Below are 20,515 nucleotides of genomic sequence, written 5' to 3'. Positions count from 1 at the left end.
GAACTGCTAGGTTGGCAGGTACAAAACATCAAATATCAAGATTAGAACCCACCATTTCTGTGTTGATACAACAGCTCTATCTTATTGGGTTGTACTGGCTCCTGCTTTGCCAGCGTCAGCATTTGCACCAATTTTATATTCATTCATTCATTCATTCATTCATTCATTCAACTTAGACAACCTCCTGACTCCACTTGACTCTGGGTGGCTCACAACACAAAAACAACAATTAAACAATGCAAATATAAAACATACATACAAACAAGATGATGGCATATCCATCAATAAAAACATATTGTACAGACAGCAAGGGGCCCCAACAACCTTAGTTAAGAGCCTAGGAGAAGAGCCAGGTCTTTATGGCCATCAGAGTAGGAGCTACACATTTCTCAAGAGGAACCTTATTGTAGAGAAGATGCGTTTCCTGGAGTCCTAATAGATGACTCTCTTTGTTTGAAGGAACCTGGAGCACACCAACCCTGTTGGACCAAGCAGGCTGGAGTGACACCATGGAAGATAGGCAACCCTCAAGTAACAAGGCCTTATGCCTTATAGGTCATAATCAGCAGTTAAACTGCACCTGGAAGCAAACTGGCAACCGACGCAGCTTACAAACCTCACAATACAAGTCAACTGCCTTAATGGCAGAGATCTGGTTACCCAACCACAGAATTTAAAGCAATGTTATATCTTAAGCTGGATTGTGTCTTGACCCTCTCCTATTTAATAGCTGTTATTGCTGATATTGTAAAGGCCCTCACTAAAGCAGAATTTCACCTTCCATTAAATTAATTTCCATACTATTATACAATGACATCCTGTTACTTTCTCAGTTTCACAAGCAGCATTAAGCCTCCACTCAATGGTATCATTCTGCCAGGTTTAAATTTCAAATTATTTGTAAATCAAGGTTCACAAGGCGTCACTCTATTCTGCCCTAATGATAATGATCAAACCAAGTTGGTAATACCCATGTATGCATATATTGTTCTGGTTATTTGAAGATTGATAAGTCCTGTTTCATTTTATTTATCTAGGTCAAACAGTCCAACTACCTTTCTCTCCTTAATATTTTAAACTCTGGGATTCCAGCCTTAAAACCACAAGCAACTTATCTTGTCTCAGTGCATTTGGAGATAAATGAGAAAAGGAAATTCTGTAAAATTATTTTTTCTTAGCTCTTTTTTTATTATACCGGCTGCAATTTTACTCCCATATCTACATAAATTATGGATTCATTTGAAAGAAGCCTGCACAAATATTTACATGCACTCTTCTAATATAGGCATTTCTGTAGACTTTTTCATGTGTACATTTTTAATGTATTAAGAAGAGGAAGATACACATTTTTATGCCTGTTGATTTTGCTATGAATGCTGTCTTAACATTTTTTTTAAAAAAAATATTATATTCCAGTGTTGTAACATGTTTTAGCTTCTAATTATTTTGAGGTATGTGAAATTGTGTATTAATATGCAAGTAATGAAATGCCTTAGTGAAATAAATGAATGAAATAATTAGTATTAGAATGAAATTATTAGTAAAATGTTATATAAATGTGCCATTTCCAAACCCATCCAGTCTTAGGTGAAAGACAAAGCAAAAACAGAGAAGATAACTAGGCTGTATCAGAAGTAGAACTCAAAAGAACATGACCCAGCTCGGTTTGTTTTGTTTTAGGTCACAGAGAAAAATAACACTGACTAGTATTGGCTTGGCTTGGTTCAAGAAAACATCTGAATGAGCTAATCTCTTTTGTGTAAAGATCCTGTCTGCCAAAACTACGGTATCTACTCTGATTTAGAGGAACTTATTCATTAGAACAACTGTAAACCACAGATGAGATATCTTATGAGCATTTGTCAAGTCGGAATTCCTTCCTTCCTTCCTTCCTTCCTTCCTTCCTTCCTTCCTTCCTTCCTTCCTTCCTTCCTGCCTGCCTGCCTGCCTGCCTTCCTTCCTTCCTTCCTTCCTTCCTTCCTTCCTTCCTTCCTTCCTTCCTTCCTTCCTTCCTTCCTCAATTATTTATTTCCTTCCTTCCTTCCTTCCTTCCTTCCTTCCTTCCTTCCTTCCTTCTTTCCTTCCTTCCTGCCTTCCTGCCTTCCTTCCTTCCTTCCTTCCTTCCTCAATTATTTATTTCCTTCCTTCCTTCCTTCCTTCCTTCCTTCCTTCCTTCCTTCCTGCCTGCCTGCCTGCCTTCCTTCCTTCCTTCCTTCCTTCCTTCCTTCCTTCCTTCCTTCCTTCCTTCCTTCCTGCCTGCCTGCCTGCCTGCCTGCCTTCCTTCCTTCCTTCCTTCCTTCCTTCCTTCCTCAATTATTTATTTCCTTCCTTCCTTCCTTCCTTCCTTCCTTCCTTCCTTCCTTCCTTCCTTCCTTCTTTCCTTCCTTCCTGCCTTCCTGCCTTCCTGCCTTCCTTCCTTCCTTCCTTCCTTCCTCAATTATTTATTTCCTTCCTTCCTTCCTTCCTTCCTTCCTTCCTTCCTTCCTTCCTTCCTTCCTTCCTTCCTTCCTTCCTTCCTTCCTTCCTTCCTTTCTTCACCTCTGGGGCCTACTGAGTCAAAATTGGCTGCCATTTACTGTCTCTTTCTCTTTCTTTCTCCCTCTGGGTTTGATTAAAGTAATCCATTGGAATACCTTCCTGTGCATTTGTCTGATAGTGTTCCATTTCTTTTTTCTGCCATTTACTGAAAAGCATTAAGAGAGAGAAATAGTACTGGTAGTTTAATCACCTTTTTCTCTCTTAAAAAAATACCTTAAAGGCATAGCATGCTATCGGATATTGGTGCTTCTTCAATGTCTACCCCTTTTCAGAATTTCCTACATTCTCCCACAAAAGGATGCAACACGCCTTTCCCCTCCTAATAAAATAGTTTCAAGTACGAACTGTTAGCAATGCCAGGTTTTCATTTTGGATTAGGAAGAGCGCTCAGATTCAGAGCACAGAAATGATCCAAAATTCCTGCTGGTTGAAGACAATTGTAGGGGGAAATGAATAGTTTTTTTTTTATAGAATATAGGTGGTCCTCGACTTACAACAGTTCTTTTAGTGACTATTCAAAGTTAGAACAGCACTGAAAAAAAACTTAAGGCCATTGCAGCATCCCTGTGGACACTTGATCAAAATTTGGATGCTTGGCAACTGACTCAAATTCATGACGGTTGCAGTGTCCTGGGTTCATGTGATCACCTTTTGCAACCGTTGGGCAAGCAAAGTCAATGGGGAAGCCAGATTCACTCAGCAACGGTGTTACTAACTTAACAACTGCAGTGATTCACATAACAGCTGTGGCAAGAAGTGATATAACATGTGGCAAAACTCAACAATGTGTCTAGCTTAGCAATGGAAATTTTGGCCTTAATTGTGGTCAAGGATTACCTGTAGTTAGTGGTGGGATTCAAACAAGTGAACAACTGGTTCTCTGCATGGATGCCGCTTCCAGAAGTCCATTCTGGGCCTGGGCAACAAAAAATTAGCTACCAGTTCTGCCGAAGTGGTGCAAACTGGCTGAATCCCAACACTGCCTGTAGTACAGGCTCCTTTCTGGGTTGGTCACTGAGACCAATGGCTTACTCTTGTGCCGGAGCCCATCAACAGAGTTCCTGTACTGACAAAAATCACCTTTCCCATTAGCCACAGCTGAGATTTTTGGAGTTGGAATCTATGCATCTGGAAATTGCCCAAGTTGAGAAAAACTGATTTAGAGCAGGAGTGTCAAACTGCCGGCCCACGGACCAGATGCGTCACACCAAAACCACACCCACCCCATTGCCAACAGCAGGAAAAAGTCGCAATACATCACAACACGTGACGAGATGTCACAAGTTTGACACCCGTGTTTTAGACCAACCAGACTGAATGTAATGCAGCCTTGTGCTTCTCTGTGGAGAGCATGACTCAGAACATCCAAACTACCTAAGTTAGAAAGTAACTTTCCTGCATTCTCTCTCTTCTTTTTTTTAAAAAAAATTTCTCCCCTGTATTGCAGTATTAAACAGTGCAAAATTATGGTTAGAACCTAAGGCACTTACTCATGAGTAAACCCTATTGAACTTCCAAGCAGTTATTTATGGATAATTACGGATGCCAATCAGATTCCTGTGCTTGTAATTCCATTTATTAAACATAATATGAAGCAGCTTAAAGAGGTGTCGCTGAGCTTGTGAAAAATAACTATCTTACCACCATCTTAACTGCCACATCATAACTGGAACAATTGCAGAATCTTCACAAGTAATTGTCATTCATTTTTTTAATAGGGAATAATTCTAAGCATGTTAAATTTGAACTTTATGACATTTAATAGGTCTGAAGGAGAAAATCTGCACAATCAAGAATCCTCTTTCCAAGAAATAATTTTCAAGCACCAGATAAGATCAGTGGGCAGCAGTGAATACAGTATATTTAACCTATGTCATACATTATCATACCTCTTAATGTTCTGCAAATTATCTTTCAGATCAATCTTTCCTTCCAGTACTTATAAGAAAGGCTGAACGCCAAAGAATTGAGGCCTTTGAACTATGGTGCTGGAGAAGACTCCTGCGAGGCCCTTGGACTGCAAGGCGATCAAACCGGTCAGTCCTAGAGGAGATCAATCCTGACTGCTCTTTAGAAGGCCAGATCCTGAAGCTAAAACTCAAATACTTTGGCCACCTAATGAGAAGGAAGGACTCACAGGAGAAGAGCCTAATGCTGGGAAAGATCGAGGGCAAGAGAAGAAGGGGACGACAGAGAATGAGGTGGCTGGATGGAGTCACTGAAGCAGTAGGCGTGAGCTTAAATGGACTCCAGAAGATGGTAGAGGACAGGAAGGCCTGGAGGAATGTTGTCCATAGGGTCGCGATGGGTCGGACACGACTTCGCAGCTAACAACAACAACAACTTATTACATGTACTGAAAACCTATATAGAAACTTGCTTAAAGTATATATTGCACTGCTTATTAACCAAATGGAGGATTTTTTTTATTATTTTTTTTGCTCCCTTGTCTTAGTTTGCTCTACCTTTCCAGCAGAACTGAGACAAGAACAAAGTATAGCTTTAATTTCTGGATATGGCCTGCTCAAATATAGACTTAACATTTACCTTATGCAGATCAGAGGGTACAGTATTCTTCTACAAAGTATCCCAGTGCTTGCATGCAGTTATATGACAATTAGCAAACAAGGAAAGGAGAACATGCATTACTTCAGTACATTTCTGGTCATTACAAGAATGCCTAGTTGATAAAATTGCCAGTAATTAAAAAGAAGCAATCGAAAAATTAGAGAATAATGAAGTTAATTTCCCAATGTATTATTTTGTTTGAAATTACTTCAATAAAGGAAAATAAATTCAGAATCTCTTTTTCTTTCTCTTTTTCTCTTTTTCTCTTTTTCTTTCTTTCTTTCTTTCTTTCTTTCTTTCCTTTCTTTCTTTCTTTCTTTCTTTCTTTCTTTCTTTCTTTCTTTCTGCCTTCCTTCCTTCCTTCCTTCCTTCCTTCCTTCCTTCCTTCCTTCCTTCCTTCCTTCCTTCCTTCCTTCCCTCTCTCTTCTTTCTTCTTTCTTCTTTCTTCTTTTTCTCCTTCCTTCCTTCCTTCCTTCCTTCCTTCCTTCCTTCCTTCCTTCCTTCCTTCCTTCCTTCCTTCCTTCCTTCCTTCTTCCTTTCTTTTCTCCCTCCCTCCCTCCCTGTCTCTCTCCCTCCCCCTCTTTCTCTCTGCACAGCTAGCTAAATGCACATAATTAGTTTTTATCAATGAAGTAATGCTTAACTGGTATTTGAAAAGTGCTTGGGCAACTGAATAATGCCTCATGACTCCCCAATAAAAAAAGCTGATGTGTATTTGTTATGTTTGTAAGACGTTATTGGTACCGCTTGTGCTATCCTTAAGATGTAACATTTGTTTTTGCAAGACAAACTACTGTTTGCCTTGAAGCCACTCAAGCTGAGGCACAGGATCAGGCTGACAAAAACCATACCTGCATAAGAAAACATCTGTGAGCACACCACATCAATGCAGAGAGAGACAGCAAGTGTTTACTTCTGAACAGATTTTTAGTAGATGCAGTCATTCATGAGGAAAATGTTTGAAGCACTAAGCAAGCAACATAGAGCTAAATCTGATCTAAAGTGGAGAATGAGGATGTCATTAATTACCCCAGCAATAAAGTCAATTGGAAAAGTGTCTCTTGTTAACTGTCTTCTAAAGCTCAGTTCAATGGCTCATTTGCTGTGAGTAAACAGTCAGTCTGGTATCTGTTATAAAATAGTGTAAAGCTAATGAGAGAGAAGCATACAAACCACACCAAAAATCACTAACCTGTGGCTTAGTTCCTATTCCACCTATTATTTCTTTCCTATTTGCTGATTTTCCTCATTATTTTCTGAACGTTGCTGAATTTTCACTTAAAGATCTTTCTTTTAAGCCTTCTTCTTCTTCTTCACCCTGGTGTTTTCCTTCAGGTGCAAGGTCTACTTTTTGGATCAATGAAAGCCCATTTCAGGCAACTGAACCCAGCAACTGGGTCCAACTGGATGATTTTCATGTTTCCTGCCACTTTTGCATTAGTCTTCTGTGTGGGCATTTACCATTAGTATTAAAGTGGTAAACAGTGCAGGCAACAGTCTGGAGCAACTGCTCATAGAACGTGGCCACGGTGACCATCTGCTACCAGACTGTATCACTCATGATGTGGTGAAGAAGGAAAATGCCTAATGACCCAATGGAGCATGTGCATCTCCATGGCACATAAAGGATGCTCAACACTTTTGGTGATTGGCCAGCATCATACAAGGCTACTAGGCAGATCGTCATTCGGTACACTTTTGATTTTAGATGGATTGGCATGTGCTTATCACAGAGCACTCCAGTGATCTTCTTCTCCTATGCACTTCCTCATTAATGCCACTGCCACTTTGCAGATGGGTTCCTAAGTAATGGGAAGAGTTTGCTTTCACTTGATCTTTACTGATGAATTGGATGGTGAAAGTGCTTGGGCTAGTCTCTAGTGTTCTTGTTGCTTCTTCTTGATACTGGGATGCAAACCAAACTGGCTAAGATGGTTGTTCCATGTGAGGACACACTTCTGCAGTTCTTCCCTGGTGTTATCTGTGAGCAGGACAATGTTAGCGTAGAACGAGTCCCAGCAGGCATTATGATGCAGGCCACATATGATGGTATCCATGATGAGAATGAAAGCAGTGGCAATAATGAAAAACCTTGGTGCACACCAACGTCTACAGCAGGGGTGTCAAACTGCTAGCCTGTGGACCAGTTGCACCATACAGAGACCGCGCCCACCCCGGCTCCAGCAATGTAAAAAAACATCATGATATGTTGCAACACATCATGTGACATGGCAAGTTTGACACCTATGGTCTACAGGAAAGATGTTAGAAAGGCCAATGGCACTTCTCACTCTGCTACTGTTATTACCATAGAACATTTGGATCATTTTGATAAGTAGCTTGGCAACACTATGGTCATGTAGCATGTACCATATCAGACCATGGTCTAAAGCTTTTTCTAGGTCTGAGAAAGCCAAGTGTAATGACTTATTTTCTCTGTGTTTCTCTATGAACGTCCAAACCACAAAAATGGTGTGGGTGGTATTCAAACTACACTGATTGATACTGATTTCAATAGTGTCATGGAGGTGCTGGTTGAGGATCAAAACTGTTTATCGTGTATGACAAGAAGTGGGCTGATCAGTAGCTGGAACAATTTGCCAGGTCACCTTTGTTCTTAAAAAGGGGAACAATGATACTTGTGGCCCAGGCAGCAGGCACATGGCCAGACTCCACAATGGCACTGGAGAAATTTGTCAGCCAATTGGCTGCTGTGTCACAAAGTATAAAGGGCACACATATAACAGCTGTAGGATTTGACTAAGTTGAAGCAATGGAGGTAGTCCTCAGTACCCACCAATCAGAAGTGTTTTTGGAGGAATGTTATTGTGTTGTTCTGCATTGGGGAATGAGATGTTTGGATTTATCAGCTACATTTTCTTTTCTTTGTCCTAGTTTGTTCAGTTTAGGCTATTCACCCCTATCCCTCAGTGAGCTATAGAAAAGCACTATGTGTAATAAATGCATTATTAAGAGTAACATAACGATTGGCATAATGTGAATAACCTAACTTTAGAATGTGTTTTATCTTTCATCCAGATACCTGAATTTAAAGCTACATTCCAAACCTTCCAAATACCCTGAACAAGATTTTGTACGCCAGCCTATTTTCTATGTCAAATGAGCCCTATTGTGGTAATACTGAAAAAGTACTACAATTTTCCAGGTGAGCAACTCTGATTAGGTGCCATTATGAGTCTCTTCCTTCTACAGACTGAAGATGCCAACCACTGTATCAGATTAAAGAGAAATAAAAAAGGCTGCAGTCTGATGCAACTCGCCAAATCTGAAATAATGTGATTTCTTTTTGTTAACGAATGTCTGCTGAAAGAGCGTGCAAGAAGATATTTTAAGCTTCGGCTGTTATGCAACAGGTGGTGAAAATCTGCCTTGTTCTGATGGGTCACTTTGACACTAAGCTTTCATTTTCTGAAGGAAAGAAATTGCATTGTGTACACTTGTTTCAGTGCCTTGGTTTAATCTCCCCTTATTGGACATAGACAATAACATGTTTAAGAACCAGCATGAGGTTCTTATATGTATGTTCTTATGTGTAGGAATCTGCATGAGGTTCTGTTCTTGTATGCAATCAGCAGCTCCAAAAATATACGCGAGTGTGTGCTACACACATACAACCATCATACAAGCATAGAACACATATATTGTACATTTGAATTCAACAGTTCAGAGATAAAGGAATTTGCTATAAAAAAATTCTTGCTGAAAAAGAGAAATAATGCATAGCATAATTCAAAGGAAAGAAAATCACACCATTATTACATATATTGGCGACCGCTGAAATTCTACTACTACAGTCAAGAAGATTTCCCAAGGTGGCTAGTTTTTAAAAGATTCAGTATACGATATGCCTCTGGTTTTCTTCTTTTTCTTGATTAAATTCAAAACTGCAGGGAAACAAAACTTCTGTAAAATAGTCACGGAGTCCCATTATTCTTCCTCTACTGTATTTTCCACAGAAAAATTTAGCATGCTGATAAAACAACAGATAAAAAAAGTACAGGAAGTCCTAAAGAGATATTCTTTGGCAATAGCACCAGCTGTTCCATGTGTGATAACTCTTTTGTTGTCATTTTGATTATAAAGGGGATACCTACATTCCAGTTTTAAATGAGAGTTTAATTAGAGTTTAAAAGAGAATTATCTCTTTTAAGCCCTTCCCCCTTTTTAAGTATCAATTTTCTCAGTTCGTAACATTGCATAAGGCAGAGCTATGCACCAATTAATTAGTTATTTAACGTTCTATAGCTAACACATTTAGTTCCATAACATTTAGTTCCATATTTACACAAGTACCCTCAAATAAATTAGAGTGGGTTTTTCATATTTCAAACTTTTAAGATTACCTTAACATTTTCACGACAAATATTTAGAGACTGTGACTCAGAGGCCTCTCCTGACTGCCGTTGTTAATTTCAACTCAGCATTATAATATTGTTTGGTGTTTAGTAGATTAACCTGGAGAAGGTATTAGACAGAGTTCCTGAAAGAGTTTCAAAATTTGAGATATCTCCCTGATAGGACTGATTGGTTGATCGGTTGACTGATTTGTACAATTTACTATTTTTCTTGTATTGGGAATATTCGTATGAGTTTAAAAGCAAATGCATCCATCAAGGAGATGAAGAAGTGGAGTTGCCATGAGAAATGATGAGAGTTTGAGGAAGGAAGGAGGAAAAAGGACTTCAGACTTACAGAGCTGCTGGTAAGAGAAAATTTCTTGTCAGCTGTAAGCAAATCTGCCGTCAAGTTGTAACTTGCACCCAGTGATGCTGGCAGGCTCTTGTGTTTGCCACTTTCTCAAGTCTGCCGTTGGTGTGGAATACCTATGACTGTTAATAATAATACTAATAAAGTTGGAAGGTACCTTGGAGGTCATCTAGTCCAACCCCCTGCTCAGACAGGAAACCCTACATCATGGCTTAGGCCCGGGATACTTGCAGGACCGTCTGCTACCGGGGACGACTTCCCATCGCCCAGTGCGCTCACACAGAGAGGGCCTCCTCAGGGTGCCGTCGGCCAGACAATGTCGGCTGGCGACCCCCAGGGGGAGGGCCTTCTCTGTGGGAGCACCAGCCCTTTGGAACCAGCTTCCCCTTGAGCTTCGGTTGGCCCCGGACCTCCGGTCCTTTCGCCGCGACCTCAAAACTTTTCTCTTCCATCAGGCTGACCTGGATTGATGATGGGTTTTTAAATACGTTTTAATTTTTAACTGTAGTTAATTTATTTTGGGGCTGTTATTTAATTCGTTTTTTAATTTTTGTATTGTTGTTTTTATTGTTGTAAGCCGCCCTGAGTCCCTTGGGAGATAGGGCGGCATATAAGTCCCAAAAATAAATAAATAAATAAATAAATAAATAAATAAATAAATAAATAAATAAATAAATAAATAAATAAATAAATAAATAAATAAATAAATAAATAAATTTCAGACAAATGGCTGTCCAGTCTCTTCTCAAAAACTTCCAGTGTTGGAGCATTCAAAGCTTCTGGAGGCAGGTTGTTCCACTGATTAATTGTTCTAATTAATTGTCCTTCCTTCAGGTACTTTGGAGAATAGCTTGACTCCCTCTTCTTTGTGGCATCCCCTGAGATATTGGAACACTGCTATCATATCACCCCTCATCCTTCTCTTCATTAGACTAGACATACCCAATCCCAGCAGCCGTTCCTTATATGTTTTAGCCTCCAGTCCCCTAATCATCTTTGTTGCTCTTCTCTGTACTCTTTCTAGAGTCTCAACATCTTTTTTACATTGTGGTGACCAAAACTGGATGCAGTATTCCAAGTGTGGCATTACCAAGGCATTGTAAAATGGTATTAATACTTCACGTGATCTTGATTCTATCCCTCTGTTAATGCAGCCTAGCACTGTGTTGGCTTTTTTGGCAGCTGCAGCACACTGCTGGCTCATATTTAAGTGATTGTCCACTAGGACTCTGAGATCCCTCTCACAGTTGCTACAGTTGTTCTTGGTACAGATAGTCCTTGACTTACAACAGTTCACTTAGTGACCATTCAAAGCTGCAGCGGCACTGGAAAAAGTGACTTATGACCTTTATTCACACATACAACTGTTGCAGCATTCCCATGGTCATGTTTTAAAAAATCAGAGCCTTGGCAACCGGTTCATATGTATGACGGTTGTAGTATCCCGGGGTCATGTGATCCTTTTTTGTGACCTTCTGACAAGCAAAGTCAATGGGGAAGCTAGATTCACTTAACAACCGTGTTACTTAATAGCTTCAGTGATTCACTTAACAATTGTGGCAAGAACGGTTATAAAATGGGTCAAAACTCATTTAATAGCTGCCTAGCTTAGCAATGGAAATTTTGGGCTCAATTGTGGTCGTAAGTGGGGGACCGTGTGTATTTTGTCTTCAGTAGATTGTGGTACATTGGGAGCACTGCTATCATGTCCTTTGCATGACTGATCAGGCTCTGCAACTCCTTGCAAATAAACTATTTAGGGTTTTGAACTTCAAAGGATATGGTGTAGGTAAAAAGCTTATAGAAAATAGGTAAGATAAAGGCAAGCTGTGGTTGCTCATTCTTTGGTTACCTCTTGCTTGGATTATTGCATTATGCTGGCCCTAGAGTTGCCCTTGAAGATCACTTGGAATTTACAGCTTCTGTTGTAACATGGTTATTATTATCATGGGTTCTTTATTCAAATTACAAATGAACTGGATTGACCCAAGCTCAAAAGACACAAAGCACTAGAAACGTGGGCAGTTTGGGGAATTCTACCTCCCTTAAGTTGTTGGGGTGATACTTTTATATTATAAAAGGAAAGTTTACAAAATTAAAACACAAAGGAATTGTAAAATATAAATTATCTTTAGTGCAGAAATTAAATGTAATAGCAGTTATTTCTGTCTTAGTTGAATCTTGAAGCAATCTGAACAGTTAGATACATTTTAAGATAGCAGTTTAGTCCACTAACTAACCACATGCCTCTTTCCCTTTAAGGCCCTGTGAACAAAACGCCGTGTCAACTGAACCCAATGGGCTGAGTTTAGCAAATGGGTTGTAGGCAAGCACTCCTGCCTGTGGGAAAACGGATCACTTGCAAGCTCTGCATAGCTTTTTCATTTCACACAGAAAGATCACCCTTTTTGCAATACATTGCAAAATACATTTTTGGATATATTGCAACAACCTCGATTAAATCAGCTAAGCTGTCAAACGCAGAGGATTTCCTGAAAATGCAAGAGTCTGGAGCTGATTTTGAACACTGCAAAAAGTCAGTGTAAAATGGGGTCTCCATATCTGTGTGGTAAATCAGGATGGCTACCTGATTGCAAGAAAAGTGTTTGTTTTCTGTACAGAACCAATAGGTCTAGTTTAAAAGTACTTGAAGCTGATGCATGGGATGGAGCCCTTGGTAAACATTGCATATCATTTAACTATGCTTATATAATCCATAACTGGTGAGTCATCATGTCACAATCCATAATTGGTGAGTCATCATGTCACATTAAACTATAAGCCATGATTTGGAATAGAATAGAATAGAATAGAATAGAATAGAATAGAATAGAATAGAATAGAATAGAATAGAATAGAATAGAATAGAATAGAATAGAATAGAATAGAATAGAATAGAATAGAATAGAATAGAATTGGAAGGGACTTTGGAAGTCTTCTAATTCAACCCACTGCTTAGGCAGGACAACCTATATCATTTCAGACAAATGCCTGTCCAATTTCTTCTTAAAAACTTGCAGTGTTGAAGCATTCACAGCTACTAGAGGCAAGCTGCTACACTGATTAATTGTTCTGTCAGGAAATTTCTCCTTAGTTCTAGGTTGCTTCTCTCTTTGATTAGTTTCCATCCATTGCTTCTTGTCAGTAAGGTAAAGGTAAAGGTTCCCCCGCACATGCGTGCTAGTCATTTCTGACTCTAGGGGCTGGTGGCTCAGTGGGTTAGGACGCTGAGCTTGTCGATCAGAAGGTCAGCAGTTTGGCGGGTCGAATCCTGAGTGCTGCATAGCAGAGTGAGCGCCTGTTACTCGTCCCAGCTTCTGCCAACCTAGCAGTTCGAAAGCACGTAAAAAATGCAAGTAGAAAAATAGGGACCACTACGGTGGGAAGGTAACAGGGTTCCGTGCGCCTGTGGCATCTAGTCATGCCGGCCACATGACCACGGAGACGTCCTCAGACAAGCGCTGGCTCTTCTTGTCAGTAGTGGGATTCAAATAAGTGAACAACCAGTTCTCTGTGTGGATACCACTTCCGGAAGTCCATTCTGGGCCTGGGCAACACAAAATTAGCTACCGGTTCTGCTGAAGTGGTGCGAACTGGCTGAATCACACCACTACTTCTTGTCCTGCCTTCAGGTGCTTTGGAGACTACCTTGTCTCCCTCTTCTTTGTGGCAAACCCTGAGATATTGGAACACTGCTATCATGTCACCCCTCATCCTTCTCTTTATTAAACTAGACATACCCAATTCCAGCAACCGTTCTTTATATGTTTTAGCCTCCAGTCCCATGATCATTTTTGTTGCTCTTTGCTGCACTTTTTCTAGAGTCTCAACATCTTTTTTACATTGTGGTGACCAAAACTGGATGCAGTATTCCAAGTATGGTCTTACCAAGGCGTTATAAAGTGGTATCAACACTTCACGTGATCTTGATTCTATCCCTCTGTTAATGCAGCCTAGAACTGCATTGGCTTTTTTAGCAGCTGCAGCACACTGCTGGCTCATATTTAAGTGATTGTCCGCTAGGACTCCAAGATTTACAAATCATATGGCTGGGTTCTTGCACCAAAACACATTGGAACAATACTGCACATGTACCCAGCCCAGTTTATCTTCCTGTTCAGAACTTTTTAATATATTTTATTCATGAAACACAAAACTGTAGTATGTTTTACTGCTCAGATGCTGCAAACAAGACATGCACCTGATATCTGACTTAATTTGCTTGGGACTTTTAACGCAAAGCTTCTCCCAAGCTCAAGCTGTCGGCCATTCTGAAAAACCTAACCACAGGCTTCTGGGCAGCAGGTTTGCTTCAGAGTTGCAAACTGAGAAAGTCTTCAGCTAAGTTAGGGAGTTATCTTAGCAACAGATAATGTTGTGTTTGCTTCGGAAGTCAGAAGACAAATATAATGTTTGCTGGGTTGACGGATGAGATTTTGAGCAGAAAAGTAAACAGCAGAAGCAGAGCTGCTGGAAAGTGAGGAAGAAATTGCTGCTGAGATGAAAAGCTACTACAAAAAAGAAGAAGAAAAGAGACAGTATTTCCTAATTTTACGAACTGCATTTCAGTCAATGAAAAGGTGCTTGTTCATATTTGCAAAGCAAAAATGCTTTACAGTACTTCATAAAAGAAGAAAACCTTTGCCCATGGAGGGATTTCTGATGAACATTAACTGACTACAAACCACTAGAGGCAAACCTTGACTTACAACCATTCCTTTAATAATGGTTCACACGTCACGTACTCACCCACCGCTTCCATGGCCCAGTTCCAAATGGACTGCAGCCCGGCACTGGGTCACGGCCCAGGAGTTGGGGACCCCTGTTCTAGGCAATTGAACTAGTTAGGTTGCCAGAAGTATTTTTGTATTGGAACACAGTATGAAATATGTTGCCTCAGCACTGACCCTTTCATTCCCCATCATGCCTGATAAGGATGTGCAGAGTACCTCTTGAGCTAACAAGAGCTTGCACAGGAAAAGAGGATACTGAGAGTAGTCAAGTTTACGCAGCAACCACACAGATACACTGAGGTGTGTAAAAAAGTTTTACTTGTGGATTAATACAATAGCACAGTCCAAGAAAAAATCAGTCCAGGTCATACACGAGTAAAGAGATGATAGCAAATAACAATAGTCCAAGGATTATCCAATACAGAGTCTTCTTACCAGTCCATAAGTCAAAACACAGTTCTTCAGGTTTAGCAAACAGTAGCAAACCCTCAAACCACAATAATCAGCAAGTAACAGCAAACGTAACAGAGAGAAAGAAGCTATGTCTCTAGCTCCCTCTTATGGCCGTTGGAAAAACAGCGTTGGCCAATCATCACACATTTAAAGTGATACGATACAGTTTCTATTACAACAATACAATCATAGTTTATATATATTGCCAACCCAACCAGTTAGGCCATAGTCATATACCTTACAATGCCAGTAAGCAGGCTAAATCAGGCAGTGATCCTACGATGCCTTTTTCATCAGTCCATGCAAAGGATTTTTGAAGTTTATCCCTCTGCACCACCTCCACTGGAACAGCTGATTGGATTTAGTTTGCATGGAGTACAATGCTCTTTTTCCTTCCTCCTTAATTCCAGAGGAAAATTATCTTTTAAATTACTTAAGCTGGGGGGAGTGAAAGGTAACATGCCTTGACACCAAGGATTAACTGTCCCTACATAATTTATGTTAAAGATGTGATACTTTCTGGTTATTGATTTGGGTGACTTGGTTTTATAGCCCATGCAGTACAGGCAAAGCAGCTGAACATTATGCAAGAACATGGCGGGGAATGAATATTTTATCAAAGTTCTGAGGAAACAAGCAGCCACATTATAATTGCTGTGTTAATATGGAATGTTTAAAGGCTGGAAACCAACAACCGAAGAATGAAAGAGGCTGTGGATATTAGCATGGAAAAATCGATTAGTTTGAAAGACCAGCCTCTTATGACATGATAAATATGTTCCCGCTGTCTTTGTGTAGGAATGAGATTTTAAACAATGTGTTGTTGGGATCGGAAGAAGGCATTAGAATAGAAGTGTAAAGGCTCACTCAGAAGAATATAGAGGTTGGAGGCCGAATGCTCAGTTATTAAAGGTGGAAACAAAGGATGCAACGCATGTTACCATCCAAAGAACATAGTTAACATCCAGCATGGCCTAGTGGTTAAGGCACCAGGTTAGAAATCAGGAGACTATGAGTTCTAGTCCCACCTTAGGCATGAATGCCAGCTGGGTGACTTTGGGCCAATCACTCTGTCTTAGCCCAAACTACCTCACAGGTTTATCGTTGTGGGGAAAATAGGAGGATGGAGTATTAGATATGTTTGCTGCCTTGAATTATTTAAAAAAACACAATAAAACTGGGATAAAAGTAAAATAAATAAAGAGAGGCATAAAATCAAGATCACAGAAAATATTAGTACCACTTTATAAAACCCCAGTAAGTCCACACCTAGAATACTGGAACCAATTTTGGTCACCATACTACAAAAAAGATGTTGAGACCTTGGAAAAAGTTCAGAGAAGAGCAACAAAAATGATCGAAGGCCTGGAGACTAAAACATATGAAGAGTGGCTGCAGGAATTGGGTTTGGCTAAAGAAAAGAAGAAACAGGGGTGACATGATAGCAGTATTCCAGTATTTGAGAGGCTGCCACAAAGAGGAGGGCATCAAACTATTCTCCAAAGCACCAGAGGGCAGGACAAGAAACAATGGTTGGAAATTGACCAAAGAGAGAAGCAACCTGGAATTAAGGAGAAAGTTCCTAACAGTGAGGACAATTAACCAGTGGAACAGCTTGCCTTCAGAGATCGTGGGCGCTCCATCACTGGAGATTTTTAAGAAGAGACTGGACAGTCACTTGCCTGAAATGGTAAAGGTTCTCCTGCTTGAGCGGGGAGCTGGATTAGAAGACCTCCAAGGTCCCTTCCAGCTTCTGTTCTATTCTATTCTATTCTATTCTATTCTATTCTATTCTATTCTATTCTATTCTATTCTATTCTATTCTATTCTATTCTATTCTATTCTATTCTATTCTATTCTATTCTATTCTATTCTATTCTATTCTAAAATGGCCACACATCCCATGTCCCCTCCCTGATTTCACCACTGGTTCCTATGAATGTTGTTCCTGGCCCATGCTGTACACCTGTAAAACTTCCCACTTGGGATTGGTGAATAATATTTCCCCATAGAGGAAATTCTTGTTCATCACTCCACAGATTGGGCAATGTCCTCCCCGCTGTGGATGCTACTCCTCTGAGACTTTTTGCAACCATCTTTGTAATCACATGACCAGATGAGGGGACCTCACAGGCCACCTGAAAAGAATGTCCCTGAAACCTAGAAGAACGGGATTGATGGAATCACCCCTTTCTTTCCCTTCTTGAAGTACATTTTAAAGTCTCTACAAGTAGCTGAACATCCTTTGCAGCTACAAATGTAAGAAGCCAGATGAAGATCCAAGGTCTCTAGGAAGATTCAAATCTCACCCTTAATGCAGGAATGATGCAAGAGTTTAGGGTACTTCAGAACCCCAAGTTCCATACAGACAAACGTAAGATTCAGAATCAATGTCGAATATAATCTTGTATCAGAATAACAGAGTTGGAAGGGACCTTGGAGGTCATCTAGTCCAACCTGCTGCTCAGGCAGGAAAACCATACCATTTCAGACAAATGGCTGTCCAATCTCTTCTTAAAAATGTCCAGTGTTGGAGCATTCACAACTTCTGGAGGCAGGTTGTTCCCCTGATTAAATTGTTCTCACTGTCAGGAAATTTCTCCTTAGTTCTAGGTTGCTTCTCTCCTTGATTAGTTTCTACCCGTTGCTTCTTGTCCTGCCTTCAGGTGCTTTGGAGAATAGTCAGAGAATAAAAAGGAGCATATGTTCAGGAAGCTAGAACAGAGGTTAGAACATCATTTGCCAAGAAACCCTGACTCCCACGCACTTTTTTTATAGCATTGATGTAATCTTCCCTGTTTTTCCAGCGGATTCAGCTTGCACTGTCTTTCTGCAACAGGGGGCTGATGACCTGACTGCTCCAGAATTGCAAGTATTATTCTATCTGAGATGCATCTGTGGATATTTAAGAGCCCCCTGGCTCTCGAGTTGCAAGGTCAGAACCTATTCAAGCCCTGCTCTTCCAATTAGAAGAGGAAAGACTGGAAAGTGCATCGTATTAGGTCATATTAAGTAGCCATTAAACCCAGAGTTAAGCTTGCTGGATAATAATCTGTTTTAGTATAAGGAAGCTTCCTAGGTCCTTTCCACAATAAAATCTCACCTTCTAACATCGGTAGAGCTTTCTCCAAAATTGTCATCCTAACCAGGTAGAGCAAATTAAAAATCAATTCCATAGGAAGACTAAGGATGACTTTTATTGAGAACAGCTATGAATAACAAAATCCTGCAAGTCTGATTGTCCTCCCCTTTTTATACCTGCGTGAATTGTGGCGTTGTCCATCAAGGCCATCTTCCTTATTCTCTGCAAAAAAATCTACTGCACCTGATAGCGTGCAGCAGTTTCTTTGACATCCAGGAGGAAAATTCCAGCTGCAATTGGTACTCATTTTCCATTAACAACACTGAAACATCTTTCAAATCTGAGCTACTGATAACAAGTGTAGCAGTAATCAAGAAGAATGATACATTTCACACATGAGTTTTACTTCCATTGAGACTTTGGAGGTAAAATATATATGCCTTGCCAGAGCAAATTATGAACATGTGAAACTTCCATCTACATTCATCCACACTTAGAACAGGCAACTGTTTAGAATAGAATAGATCTGGAAGGGACCTTGGAGGTCTTCTAGTCCAGGGCTTTTCAACCTTTTCACAGATTGTACCACTTTTAGGACATGACCACCAGTGCTTAGCAAGGTGTCAAAAACTTAAAAAAAAAGGGGGGGTGGGCTTTACTGGTTAGATTCATTTGTTGTTATAGAAATGGCCAGATTATAATATTATGGAAAAGTAAAAACTTGAGGTTCAATGTTAATGCTTCCTTCTACTGCAACAGAGGAAGTCAGAAGTCAATGCCTTTTCTTTTTCCCTTTTCTCCCTCACTTTCCCCTTTTTCTCTCATCCTTTGCTCACAAAAGCCCCTCTCTCACTCACTCACACTTTGCTCGCAAAACCCCCTTGCTGGCTCTCTCGCTCTTTCACTCACTCACACTTTGCTCGCAAAGGCCATTCACTTGCTCTCTCACTCACTCTCTCATTCACTCACACTTTGCTTGCAAAGGCCATTCACTTGCTCTCTCACTCACTCTCTCACTTTGCTCGCAAAGGCCCCTCACTCACTCTCTCCTCACTGCTTCACTAACAAAAGCCTCTTCTCTTCTCTTCTCTTCTCTTCTCTTCTCTTCTCTTCTCTTCTCTTCTCTTCTCTTCTCTTCTCTTCTCTTCTCTTCTCTTCTCTTCTCTTCTCTTCTCTTCTCTTCTCTTCTCTCCTCTCCTCTCCTCTCCTCTCCTCTCCTCTCTTTCTCTGTGTTTTTTTCCCTCTTCTTCTCCAGCCAAAACCTGCTCCTTTTATAGCTTCTCCTCTTTCCACCCTCCACCTCCTCTTTTTCTCTTTTGGGTGCACCAGAAGCTCCAATTAGCATGTAGCCATGCACGTAAATCCTGGGGCTTCAGCTGAGCCTTGCAGCTCCAGCTGATCTCCTTCAGGCTTGTGTAATGCCACTTTAGCTCCTTCCCTCCCCTGCTGCATTCAGCTAGGGGTTGCGTACCACCTGCCAGGTGCTAAAGTACCACCAGTTGAAAAGCCCTGTTCTAGTCCAGCCCCCTGCTCAAGCAGCAGAACCTATACCATTTCAGACAAGTAACTGTCTAGTCTCTTCTTAACTTCTCCAACACCTCATATGGAGATATTTTTTAATTGGTGTTTCAGGAAATGAGCCAAGGTTTGTTGTGACAAAGGCTGGCATGGAATGTGGGGATTCCTAACTTTCCAAGTTCATTGCACTAGCATCCTTAGCCAATCATGATGAAATCAAAAAGATATTGACACAATGAAGTTATGAAGTAATTCAGTGGTGGGATTCAGCCAGTTCGCACCACTTTGTCAGAACCGGTAGCTAATTTTTTGTTGCCCAGGCCCAAAATGGACTTCTGGAAGTGGCATCCACAGAGAGAACCGGTGGTTCACATATTTGAATCCCACCACTGAAATAATTCCACTTAGTTGTACCTGCATGCTAATACTGGTTTCAGCATTTCTTTTGTGATTGCCTCCTCTGCACACATTCGTGTTTCACAATGTTCCAATATTCAATTCAGTGCTCCAGTACATTTCTACTGAGTAAAAAGAAAAAGTAAGTAGAACCCAGGCACAAAAATTAAATTAAAGCAACTTTAATATTCAGGGGGAACCCAATAATATATAACAAATTAAATTGTGAAGAGGTTAAGGCATGACTAACCTAGCTATTGATCTCTTAATTAAGAACAGAAGAAAGATCCCTCCAGAGACATGCCCTGTAACAGAAATGTTTATTAAGCACCCTTCCTACAATAATGTTATTAAAAGTACAAAAACAAAGCTGAGAACCCAATTGGCCTTGTTCTGGCAACATTGTACCTAGCTAGCATAGTATATTTTGGACACTTTATGCAAAGACCTAGAACTTTTGAGACGTCTACAATGCTGGGAAAATAGAAAAAGAGAACTA

General features: G+C 40.4%; 1 long non-coding RNA gene across 1 annotated transcript in view; it reads right to left on the bottom strand.

The window, feature by feature from the left end:
• Positions 1-19,266, bottom strand: part of LOC308660959 — a 245,073-nt gene extending 225,807 nt beyond the window's left edge. The window contains exon 1 of the long non-coding RNA XR_014024848.1: positions 19,157-19,266. This is a non-coding gene — a long non-coding RNA (uncharacterized lncRNA). The remainder of the gene's footprint in view (positions 1-19,156) is intronic.
• Between the last annotated feature and the right edge of the window lie 1,249 nt (positions 19,267-20,515).

This window comes from Vipera berus (assembly GCF_964194415.1).
Source record: "Vipera berus genome assembly, chromosome: 2".
NCBI lineage: Eukaryota > Metazoa > Chordata > Lepidosauria > Squamata > Viperidae > Vipera > Vipera berus.
Note: the sequence above shows the minus strand (reverse complement) of the source record. Positions and strands in the feature narration are given on the sequence as shown.